Source organism: Schistocerca cancellata, chromosome 5 (assembly GCF_023864275.1).
Source record: "Schistocerca cancellata isolate TAMUIC-IGC-003103 chromosome 5, iqSchCanc2.1, whole genome shotgun sequence".
Lineage (NCBI taxonomy): Eukaryota > Metazoa > Arthropoda > Insecta > Orthoptera > Acrididae > Schistocerca > Schistocerca cancellata.
Window position 1 is genome coordinate 787,702,693 of NC_064630.1, and position 12,972 is coordinate 787,715,664.

Below are 12,972 nucleotides of genomic sequence, written 5' to 3' on the forward strand. Positions count from 1 at the left end.
GCCGTGTGGCGGCGCTCGGTCTGCAATCACTGATAGTGTCGACACGGGGGTCCGACGTATACTAACGGACCGCGGCCGATTTGGAGGCTACCACCTAGCAAGTGTGGTGTATGGCGCTGACACCACAAATGGAGTATTGCATTGAATGGACTGGAGACGTACAACAGCATCCCAAATATCACTGAGATTAACAATAAACTGCATCTCGATATTAATGGTGGAAAAGGTATTGTGGAAATTGAACCGGGTGCATACGATATCGACGATTTAATGGTAGTCTTAAAACAGTCTGGAAAAGGTATTGACCTACGTGCAAACATCAATACACTTAAATCTGAAATACGGACTGTAAACATAACGATTGAATTCAACCAGAAAGGCTCAGTAGGGCGCCTGCTAGGTTTCACAAAAGGGCAGCTTTTGAAGAAGGATCCAAGTAAATTTTACAAGTCAGATCAGACTGTGGATATACTCCCCGTCAGCACAATCCGTGTTGAGTGTAATACTGCAACCAACTCCTGTCTCAACGATAGTCTGATTCACACTATTTACTGGTTCTTCCCCTCAGTTGCAACGGGGTATAAGATTGTCGAGATCCCTGACAATGCAATATACCTTCGAGTAACAGCTCAGACTTTGGACTATTTGGAGCTGCGTATTGTGGACCAGAATAATCAACCTGTTGACTTTCGTGGTGAGGAAGTCATTGTACGATTACATCTAAGGCAGGATGGGCATAAGATATAAAACAAGGGCAAGCCGTCCGCAGCATGCCACTTCAATACCGAACAGCAAAGTGCGGACTACGAGTTTCTTAAATCAGTTGGCCTGAAATCGCGTAATGACGTCCTCACTCAATATCACCAGTCCAGTAGAGTATGATGAAAGATTTATATGTCAGGAATAGTTCCTTTATAAACATTACGCTTCAACCGCATTTACCAAGAACGATGAAATGAGGATTGTCATCCAGCACCAAGACGTACTCATGCTTCCATGCAAGAGTTTCAAGAGTTTCATATATCTAGAGGGGTCATCACGCCACAGATGCAGCAGTCAATAGGAGCGCAGCATTTTAACGGTGGGGGGGGGGGGGGGGTGCTACGTCATGAATGAACGAAGACTGCGCTCCTAGTGGAAAAACCTCAAACTTCTCATTTGATCATTGAATCTCCAAGTGTTACATTCAGTTATCTAATATAAATAAAATCGGATTCAAATTATGTACTCCGTTAATTCATACGTTAGATGCACGATGTGTCACATGTGTTCCCTTAGAATCGCTAGCATGTTTCTACAAGACGATCTGGACGTCAGAGTATGCGCGTGCGGGCTAGACGATGTGACGTTAGCATTCGCTCACTCGTGGGCTATACACGTGGCACATGCCCCGTTAGAATCACATGAAAGCATTGCAGCACCTCTCTCTCAGCGCTTGACAGCAGGAGGAAATGGGGGGGGGGGTGGTGCGGGGCTTTCACATACTGCAAGCGACGATCTTGGATAACGTAATGGGAGCGCGCTCTAGTACAGTGTGCACAAGGTCAGTTTGAGTCCGGTCCTCGTGGTGAACACAGTGTTTCCTGCCATCCTGGATAATGGTACTCGCGTCATCAGCTGACGTCATGTCCGTCATCTTGGACGACAGCGCCCTCTGCTGTTGGCTGTGTGTATTAGACCTCGTGGTGAACACACTGTTTCCCGCCATCGTGGATATCGATAATTAAAATATGTGTGAAATACGTGAAACGTATGTGGAATTTATGTGACATGTGCCTACATGGAAGAATCTACAGGTAAAAACCTCCTCCGAAACCAACAAAACTTAGTACACATACTATAGCTATCCGGAAAGAAATACTGTGGTGGTAAAAACCAGCAACCTGCAATTGGGAAAGACATACTGTGGGGGTAAAAACCAACAACCTCCCATTGAGGCAGGGGTGATAATACACAAAGAAAAGAGGATAGGCGCAGATGGACAGAGAGAGAAGGGGCACTTGAACGCAGATAGGATAGAGATAGAGGTGGACAGAGAGGGGGAGGTGGAGGAGGAGATTGTCAGACAGAGGGAGGAGTCAGATAAGGACAAAGAAGGGATAGACAATGAAATAGTGGGCTGGGGAGGAGACAGAGAGGGAGGACCAAATTTGTTAAGAGAGGGGAAGGAGAAGATGAGCAGAGGAGGAAAGAGCAGGTTGTGAGAGAAAGTGAGAGAGAGAGGAGGAGGAGATAGATAGAGATGCGGCCACATGTGATGTAAAGAGAATGGCGGAAGGAGGAGATGGGCTAATAGAAGAATGAAATAAGTACATACCTGGGCAACATCGGATACTCAGCAAGTCAATAAAAGTAAGTCCTCTGGATCGGTCTGAAGACCAATTAGGTCCCTTTCAGTGTATGCTTACGTAATAGCCCCATACTTACACAACCCCTCTCTCTACAAAAGATCTGTATGTAAAGACTGGAAAGTGCACAGGTCAGACCAGTCCCCAAGAAAGGAAACAGGAGTAATCAGTTGTACAACTGCCCCACAGCACTGACGTTGATTTGCAGCAGAATTTTGGAAAGTAGACTGTATTGTACCTTCGAAGAAACGATCAATTGAGACATAACCAGCACGAATTCAGAAGATATCGTTCTTGTGAAATACAAATAACTCTTTATTCAGAGGAAGTAACGAGTGCTGACGACAGGGGATCTCAAATTGATTCACAATTTCTGAATTCACAATATTGTTTTGATACCGTTCCGAACTAGCTACTTATAATCTAACTACATGGCTGTGGAGTATCGTCTCAATTGTGGAATTGGTTTCTTGATAACATATCGGAAAGATCACAGTTCGTTATACATGACGAAATGTCATCAAGTAAAACAGATGTGATATCTGGCATTCCCCAAGAAAATGTTACAGATGCTCTTCTGTCCATAATTTACCTATATACAAACGATTTAGGTCACAATCTGAACAGCACTCATACTGTTTGCAGATGATGCTGTACTATCTAGTACAGTCATCAGAATATTAAAACTAGTGGCAGAATGATTTGTAAGTGGCAGTTGACAGTAAGTAACGAAAACAGTGATGTCATCCAGATGAACATGAAAAACAATCCGTTAAATTTCAAGTATGCACTACATGGCGCAAATCTGCCTGCCGACACAATTAAACACAGTGATTACAGTTAGAAGCAACGCAAGCTGAAAAAACACTGTAGTTATGTGAGGAGCCCGAACCAATTAGCAGAACTCTTACAACATGCACTATATCTAGTAAAGAGTGTGCCTACACTACACTTGTCCGCCCTCTTCTCGAGTACTGTTGATTGGTATGGGATCCGTACCAGATAGGACTGATGGAGGGCAACAAGCATATTCCGCTTTCCTAGATTTCCGGAAAACATTTCACAAGATGCCCCACTGAAAATCGTGAATGGATGTCCGAGCATGTGGGGTAGGTTCCCAGACATGTGAGTGGCTCGAAGATTTCTTATGTAATAGAACCCAGAACATGGTCCTCAACTGTGAGCGTTCATCGCCCAAGGGAAGAGTGGCAGGACCTCATATGACCTGACGGTCAGTGTGAGCAGCGACTCACGCAATTTACAGCTGTTTGGTGGCGACGCTGTGGTGTCGGGGAGTTGTCACGCTGAGTGCCTGTAAGAATATAAATTATGACTGAGAGAACGTTTCGACTTCGTTTGATGAACGGTAGATAATTCTAAATGTAGAACAAGTTAATGTGAATTAGTAGAAAAACCTGCAACTTTCGTATACATCACTAGTAGAGTGCTACGTAACACAGTCAATTCCCCTAAGCATCTACGCATAATGTTGCGAAGCGTTATGAAGTGGAATATACAGGTCAGGTTGGTAGTAAGGAATGTGAATGTTCAACTTTATTTTATTGCGAGAATTTTGGGAAAATTGATCTCATCCTTAAACGACACGGCGTATAGAACGCTAGTGCGATCTATTCTTGACTACTGTTCCAGTATTTTTGATTCTCAACTGGTGGGTTAAAGGAAGATACCGAAGGACAGGCTGCTAGATTTGTTACCGGTAGATTCGGTTAACAACAAAGTATTACAGAGAGGTTTCATGAACTCATCTGGGAACACTATGATGGAAGACGACGATCTTTCCACTAGATACAACTGCACTGATTTAGAGAACAGGCATTTGAGACCAACAGTACGTCGACTCTACAGCCGCCAATGCACATTTCACGTAAGGACCATGTAAAAGAGATGCGAGAAACAAGGGTTCATACGGAGGATTTTATTACAGTCCCTCGCTCTATTTGCGAGTGTAACACGAAAGGATTGACTGAGTAACCCGCCACCATTCTACGTACTGTAGTTTGCGGTTGTGGTGTGCATACTGTAAGACCTTCAGTACACACACCATCAGATTATTTGACCTGTCGCTCTAACGAAGTAGGCGAGTGTCAGCAATATGTCTCGTGGTCTTATCGTGGCGTGTTTATGTTCTGCCGTTAGGTTAGACGATAGAAATGCCACTTGCACGCTTAGAGTAGCAGATTGACGGTGACCAACTTTAAACAGAACTTGATTAATTTTTACACACATTTATTACAATAATAACAAGTATAAAAATTACTTAACTTGCTTCTGGATGCTATTTACAATTGACAATCTGTAGTTCCTTTGCTATTGGTACGTTAATCTTATTCTCACATATATCTCCGATACATGACAAAAGTGTCTACACATTTATCTTCATGGTTATGTACAGGAGTATGGTAATCTTATTAGGCGCAGACTGAAACTTGACTATAGACTGGTACAGACAAATGTAGACTGGTACAGACTGGTGCAGACAAATGCAGACTGGTACAGACTGGTGCAGACAAATGCAGACTGACTAATCGGAGGTCTGTACACTCGTTATAATACCTCGCACGTTCATGTATCACTGCGCAAGTGTGATCCACGAGGAGAAAAGGTTCAACGTTAGCAGCAGTCTCATTTGCTGAGTTACATATTAATATGTGGATCGGAGGAAGCAGAATTTGGTCCGTCTCTATGGCAGCGCCATCTCGTTGTGCGGAGACGGACGAGCGCTGTGCCTGTGCTGTTGTGCTTAGCGGGGCACGCTCTAGTGGGAAAGTTGTGTAGGCACTGACCACGTGGAACTATGTACACAACAGCGATGAATGTGTTAGATGTAGTAGATGCTGCTGGAAGACACAGAAAAAATCCAGCGACGGGTAGCTCGCTCTGTTGTTTCGAAATACGGGAGAGCCACTGATATGATACGCTATATGGGGTGGCTATTTTTAAAACAAAGGCGGCAGGATCCTTCTGATAAATCTCAATCACCACTTTTCTCTTGTGACTGTGAAAATATTTTTTTTATGTTCAACTACATAGGGAGAAATTACCATCTTAATGAAGCAAGAGCAATCAGAACTTGCACTGTAATACGTAAGTGTTCGTTCTTCTTCGCATGCTGTTCGAGAGCTGAACGGTGGAGAAACATCTGAAGTCACGGTATGGGTTGGATTTACCACATCTATCGTTATTGGGCCTTTTTTCTTCGAGGAAATGCGTGATTCTGGTTTCGTAACTGCTGCCGTGATGGGTGAGAGGTATGCCGATATGTTCCAGAATCGCATCATCCCCAGCCTGGTTGATAAACACCTGCTGGAACGTATGATGTTTATGCAGGATGTCGCTCCACCCCATATTGATATACGCGTGAAAGATCTCACCCACCCGGGTGATGAAACAGTCAGTATAAATTTGAAAACTGAATAAATCACGCATTAATTTAGATAGAGAGGTACAAATTGACATACATACTTGGAATGACATGGGGTTTTATTAGAACCAAAAAAATACAAAAGTTCAAAATATGTCCGACAGATGGCGCTTCATCTGATCAGAATAGCAATAATTAGCATAACCATGTAAGACAAAGCAAAGATGATGTACTTTACAGGAAATGCTCAATATGTCCACCATCATACTCAACAATAGCTGTAGTCGAGGAATAATGTGAACATCACTGTAAAGCATGTCCGGAGTTACGATGAGTCATTGGCGTCGGATGTTGTCTTTCAGCGTCCCTAGAGATGTCGGTCGATCACGATATACCGGTACCTTGTGTGTGCAATCGCTATAATTTCGTACCTATCGCTATCACAAGACTTTCGTCACCTCGGCATATACGCTTTCTCACTTCAGTACTTCACTTATTGTATAAACTTTTAACGTCCGGTCGTACAATTTTGAGGCCCCCACAAGTCGTAAAGTCTAGAATCTGCGACTGGTATTTCGTGACCGTTTAGTGCTACAGGTATGTAAAGATGGAGGAAATTTCATTCCTCTTCAAAGGCGACTTATGAATGTATCGAATGAAAGTTATTAGCGCCGGCCGGTGTGGCCGTGCGGTTCTAAGTGCGTCAGTTTGGAACCGCGTGACCGCTACGGTCGCAGGTTCGAATCCTGCCTCGGGCATGGATGTGTGTGATGTCCTTAGGTTAGTTAGGTTTAAGTAGTTCTTAGTTCTAGGGGACTGATGACGTCAGTAGTTAAGTCCCATAGTGCTCAGAGCCATTTGAACCATTTAAATGAAAGTTATTATACGAGGGCTGTCCAGAAAGTAAGTTACGATTGATCGCGAAATGAAAATCACAGTGAAAATCAGAAACGTTTCATTTGTAACAGTTAGCTACACTTTTCAGCTACTTCTCTACGTAGTCGCCGTTCTGACTCAGACATTCGTCGTAGCGTAGTACCAACTTTCCAATACCCTCATCATAGAAGGCAGCCGCCAGTGCTTTCCGCCAACTCTCTACGCTGGCCTGAAGCTCATTGTCTGTGCCATAATGTTGTCTTCATAGCCAGCGGTTCGTTTGAGGAGAGATGAAACTCAGTGGGAGACAATTACGGGCTGTATTGTTGGTAACCAAACATTTCCAATTGAAACGATGCAGGAACATCTTCATTGCCCCTGCAGAATGAGGCTGAGAATTGTCTTGAAGAAGAAACCGAACGACAGTTATGTAATGTTGGTTGCATAGCTTCAGGGGAAAATTCTCACCAGGCCCTCGTACTTGGCGGGAGACACTATATATTCTACAACAGCTTTACGCGCTCACTAAGAGCTCAGGAATGAAAATAGCGACATAATTCTGCCTAGAGTCATCCTAGAGACACTGCCCAACACATCTTTGCAAAGCTTTATCGGATTTTCATACTCGTTTCCATTTCGCGACCGATCGTAACTTACTTTCTGGACAGCCCTCGTAGTTGACACTAACAAATTACGTTAATGAAACGACTTCTCGCGGCCCACGGTGTTAACACAGTCGAAGAGGTAGTCCCGTAATGTGCGTGTGCCTGGCCGTATAGCGTCGCAAAGCTGCAAGGTGGACCAGGGCTCCTTCACCCGTTCTCCAGAACGAGTACCAACGCGGTTCGTCTTGAGACGGCGCGTCCACAATAGATTCCACTTTGGCCGCCCCCTCCCTTCCCCTCCCTACCCCACTAGCAGCGACTATCCGATTACTGCAGAGCCGGGCTCTCCACTCAGCCGCGCTGTTGTCTGCTGAAACCGATGCCCGTCTGAGCCCAGTTCTAACGCAAATGCTGTCCCACTTACTGCGTTGAGGTCGTCCACGTAAATTCCGATCTCTGTTCGCCGTAAACATACTAAGGAAAAGTCAAGAGCGGTGACAAATTGAAAGAGTCTTCCGAAAAAGAAAATTAGAGGTTGTTTCTGTCAATGTAAATTAATATTTGAGAAAAAAATTATTTACATGAGGTCTTGAGGATACTCACCTAGTTACAAAATTAGTTTGAAATCAACATTCAGGAACACATATTTTCATAAACTTGCCAATAATTATAAATCTGTTATATGCCGATGAATTACAGATTAATTGGAGTGTCGATGTCACTATTCTACTAATAAATTTCTTAACAGAGACAACTGCAGTACATCTACATGACTACTCTGCAGTCCCGACTAAGGTGCCTGACAGAGGGTGCAATGGAGTTTCCACGACAGTTCTAGGATTTTCGGCAACCCAAATTCTGCAGTTGTGGGCGTTGACAGACCCTCGGAGCGTGAAATGAGCTTCGTCGGTCCACAACACGTTACTCAACCAATCGTCATCTTCCGTCATCTTTTGAAACGCCCACACCGCAAATGCCCTACGCTTCACTAAATTACCAGGTAACAGTTCATGATGCCGATGGATTTTGTACGGATAACATCGGAGGGTACGCCTAAGTGCCAACCTAACAGTAGTGTATGGAATGCCGGTGCGACGTGCGACTGCACGAGCGCTGACTTCCCCGTTCATAGACGAACCCGCTACAGTCTCCATTTCTTCCTGAATTGTCTCAGCAGCATTACGCCTTGTGCTGGGTCGGTCACTACGGGATCTATGGTCTAAACAACCCGTGGCTTCGAACTTCGAAATCATTCTCGCCACAGCTCCATTTGTCAACGGACCTTTACCCGTTCGAATCTCCTTCCTATGGCGATAGGATCGCAACGCTCAACTAGTATATTCCCCACTCTGATAGTACAGATTTACTAAAAGCGCCTTTTCAGGTAACGTCGACATGCTGAGGCTGCTGGCGCATCTGATTCTCTCTCTCATGACAGCTACTTTTATACACTATTGTCATGAGCAGTCACTGACGCTTTGCTAAACCAGCGTCATCTGTCAGACATTTTGTGAACTTTTTTGGTGGTTCTAATAAAACCCCATGTCATTTCAAGCATGTGTATCAATTTCCACCTCTCTGTATACATTATTCCGTGGTTTATTAAGTTTTCAAATTTATACTGAATTTTTGATCACCCGGTATATAAGGACAGTGCATTGTTGGAGCTGTCATTCGTACTCAGATGATTCACGTGAATGAGTTTACGACTGCACGACGAGAATTAACGGACTTTGAACAAGGAATGCTATTTTGAATAGGCGTATACATTTCAATTCGGAAATCGTCAGGGAATTCAGTGTTCCTAGATCCACAGTGTCAAGAGTGTGCCGAGTATTTTAGGCATTATCTCATACCACGGAGAACACAGTGATCAACGGCCTTCACTTAACGACCGACAGCAGCGGCGTGTCTGTAGAGATGTCAGTGCTAACAGACAAGCAACACTGCGGTTAAATAACCGCAGAAATCAATGTGGGACTAACAATGAACGTATACGTTAGGACAGTGTGGCGGTTTGGTGTTAATCGGCTATGGCAGAAGGAGATGGACGCGAGTGCCTTTGTTAACAGTACAATGCCACCTGCAGCGCCTCTCCTGGTTTAAATGGTTCAAATGGCTCTGAGCACTATGGGACTTAACATCTGATGACACCAGTCCCCTAGAACCTAGAACTACTTAAGCCTAACTGACCTAAGGACATCACACACATCCATGCCCGAGGCAGGATTCGAACCTGCGAAAGTAGCGGTCGCGCAGTTCCAGACTGAAGCGCCTAGAACCACTCGGCCCCACCGGCCGGCGACTCTCCTGGGCTTGTGGTCATATAGGTAGGACATTAAACGACTGGAGAACTGTGGCCTGGTCGGATGAGTCCTGATTTCATTTGACAGGGTTCGAGTGTGGCGCAGACCCCACGAAGTCGTGCACGAAAGTTGTCGACAAGACACTGTGCAAGCTGATGATCACTCTATAATGGTGTGTCTGTATTTATATGGAATCTACTGCATCCTCTCGCCCAACTGAACCGACCTTTGACTGGCAATGATTACGTTAGTTTACATTATTTTAAGCCTTTCATGAACTTCATGTTCCCAAACAACAATGTCATGCCAGTGGGCCACAACTGTTCGCGATGCTTTGAAGAACATTCTGGACAACTCAAGCTACTGATTTGGCCTCTCAGGTCACCCGACATGGATCGGATGAAAAACTTACGAGACATAGTTAAGAGGCCAGTTTTTCGACAAAATCCTCCACCGACAACACTTTCACAGAAATGAGTGGCCCAGTATGGCTACAGGAGACTTCCAACAACTTGTCGAGTCTTTCCCACGTCGAGCTACTGCCCTAAGCCGGGGAAAAGAAGGTCAGGCAAGATACTAGCACTAGGGAAACGCACGCCGTGCAAATTACCCAGCTTATATTCTTCCAATATCTGAAACAGAAATACTGCAAAAACTTTCAAGATATTTCTCACATAATTCAAAACCTCTTCGGAACTTCCTCGCCGACACCATTCCTTCAAAATAAGGGAAAACCATTATCGCTTACTCCACTTTCGTTGTTCACGCAGTAAAATCTCAGCAGCAGGCATGACTTTTCAGTTTATTAGATCTTTGTTACTAACTCTGTTTGCAGCAAGTTTTGCAGCCTGTATCTAAATATACCTGCCAAATTGTATCGTTGTTCCGAGGATTTGGCGTCATAAACACTGAGATGCGTCAAAAACGAGGTATTCTTAAAACGGACAACAAATTAATCATTGCATAATGACAAGCGTTTGATGATTATAGCTCTTAGGTACTTCGAGCGAACTTTTAACTTAATTTCAAATATATCTTAAACTTTTTCTCAGTCCATCCACTAAAAATAATGATCAGAAAACAGTTTATCGCTTCGTAAATGTTCTTTGGTCACGCGAGAAGTGTTTAGTGTAAAGCATGTCGTTTTAATTTACAGTTTTATCACTGCTGACTACATTTTCTGACCATTTCAGAGGCCGTATCCAGTTTTAGTTTAGAACTCTTCATCACTCTCTTCGATTGAACAGTCGGGAAACAATAAAACAAGCATAATTGGAGCATCGCGTAATCAGCCGTGAAGGTTTCAGATACTTAGTGTCTAAAAGTTGAACATGTCAACTGATTTTTATATGATTCGGCCGTTTAAAGCTGTACTTATAGGTAGCAGTTTAAAGAATCGAGGGGGTGGGGTGACTAGTCTCACACTAGTCGTTCAGTTTCTGTTGATTTATTACACCAAGCCATCTGTTATATGTCTTGTGTATTCCAGGATTCATGCACTCCTACTATTTCCCCCCCCTCCCCCCTCCTCACCAGGGTTGCTACTCCTATCGACATGGTCAACGACCTCTACATATCGTAGCAAATTGGTGCCAACTGAGTCCTAAGTTCCAGAGAGTGTCGTCCGTAAGTTTCTTTCGCATCATTTCTTTCTGTATGTCTTCATATTGTGCTCTATGCACCCAGAGAGTTTCTAACATTTGAAATGCATCCAGTGTCTTGTTTTCCGGATTTGCATTGATGCGTGTTGACCTTTGCTACAAGGTGCCGAATTAAAATAAGCCTGAAAATATTTCCTGCATCTTATGAGAGGCAAGCCAGCATGTTCCACCTGCAGCCCATGGGAGGTGATGTAAGTTCGGCTGAAAATCTGAAGGTGTTTGAAATACTTTCCAGGCCTGATTTTTTTGGCTACCGTGTACAATACTGTGCTCCAGACGCACAATTTCAGGCAGCATCATGTCAGCGCCTTATGTTGATGGACCTAAGACCAAAAAAACTCCTCCAGTTGCTTAAATCTGCTTCTGATATCTTCACCCGTTCAGACATCATTATAGGCCGCCTTTTCCACTTCATCCAGATCTGTAACGTCCTATGTTTTTACATTAAGCAAGCTGGTCGTCCTCTTAAGCTGTTGTTTTTTGTATAACTGTATGGTGTAAGGCAAATCCATCACCTTCCATGAAAAACCTGACATGATAAGCAAATCCAGTAGTATGTCACATATCTCCCAATAAATCGTGACATTAAATTAACCAAAGTAAGACGAGTAACGAGTGAGCAAATGGAATACCACAGACTAACACAAGAATGCCTAATTGCATGTCATACATTCCCACAGTGAGACAGACGCAGTTCCAAGGGGAGAAACGAGAACAGAAGCCGAGAGCAGAACCTTGTTAAGCTAGAAGGCCCTACGATAAGGGACAGACACCCACGTCGCCAGCTAACCGTCAGGACAAGCCCCCAGCCCATGTTAAAAGCTAGAGCCCTCCAGAAGAACAGTATAGATCTTACGATAACACTAAAAGGGCCACACCAGCCGCAAGTTTTAGCGTGAGACTTTTTCGCGTCTCTGTTACGTGGCAAACTTTACAAACATTTCCCTACCACGAGAAGTATAACGTGTCTCATTGGATAGACAAAATTTTTGTAGGCGGAGCTTAAGGTTAACATTGAGAACCTGATTTCTCAGATGAAAACACAGCCAGATAGTTCTTTTTTAAACCAACTTCGTTAAATTGTAGTAACGAGAAGTTAGGAGGAAGTTGCTTCCGAGACGGCGAGCTGGATGGAGCTGCGTCGCCCGACGCCCCTGACACTGCCCAACCAACGACTAGGTAATGAACGCACGCGATGCCGCATAACAGCGCATAAAGCTTCACTCAGAACGGCAGAAGTCTCATCTGTTACACTCCCGTTTTGCGTAATACTAGTGTCGATCGTCAATTAAAGCTCATTTTATTCACATTTGCTAGATAAGTTAAAATCTGGATTTTTCTGTTATATAATAATTGAGAAGCCACATCAGCCATTGTAATTTACGACAAGTTAGATAAGTAATTAAAGATAATTGAGGGTCACTGTAGACCATTTTGATAGTTTTCTCTTTTGTGAAACTTAATTTAAACCTAGATTATAGATGTGATATGGCATAGGTCATCCTTCGATCCATTGTAGAACTTGGAAACACATTCAGGGAATATTCGTTCACATTTTTGCTGAACGCAGTTGGTTTTTATCATCCTGTATTAAAACATTTCCTTTTATCAATAGTTCAACTCATAAACAATGTTTTGTGAGTAGAATAAAATTTACAATGGTACACTTAACTGCTTTTTCGACGTTATTTTACCAGCTAACTAAAAATAGGAAAGCCTTGAACCCCTTCCACTAAATTTAGTTAGTATTAAGATTCTTTTACAGAGAGTGCAGTGGGACTGACGCTGAAATCA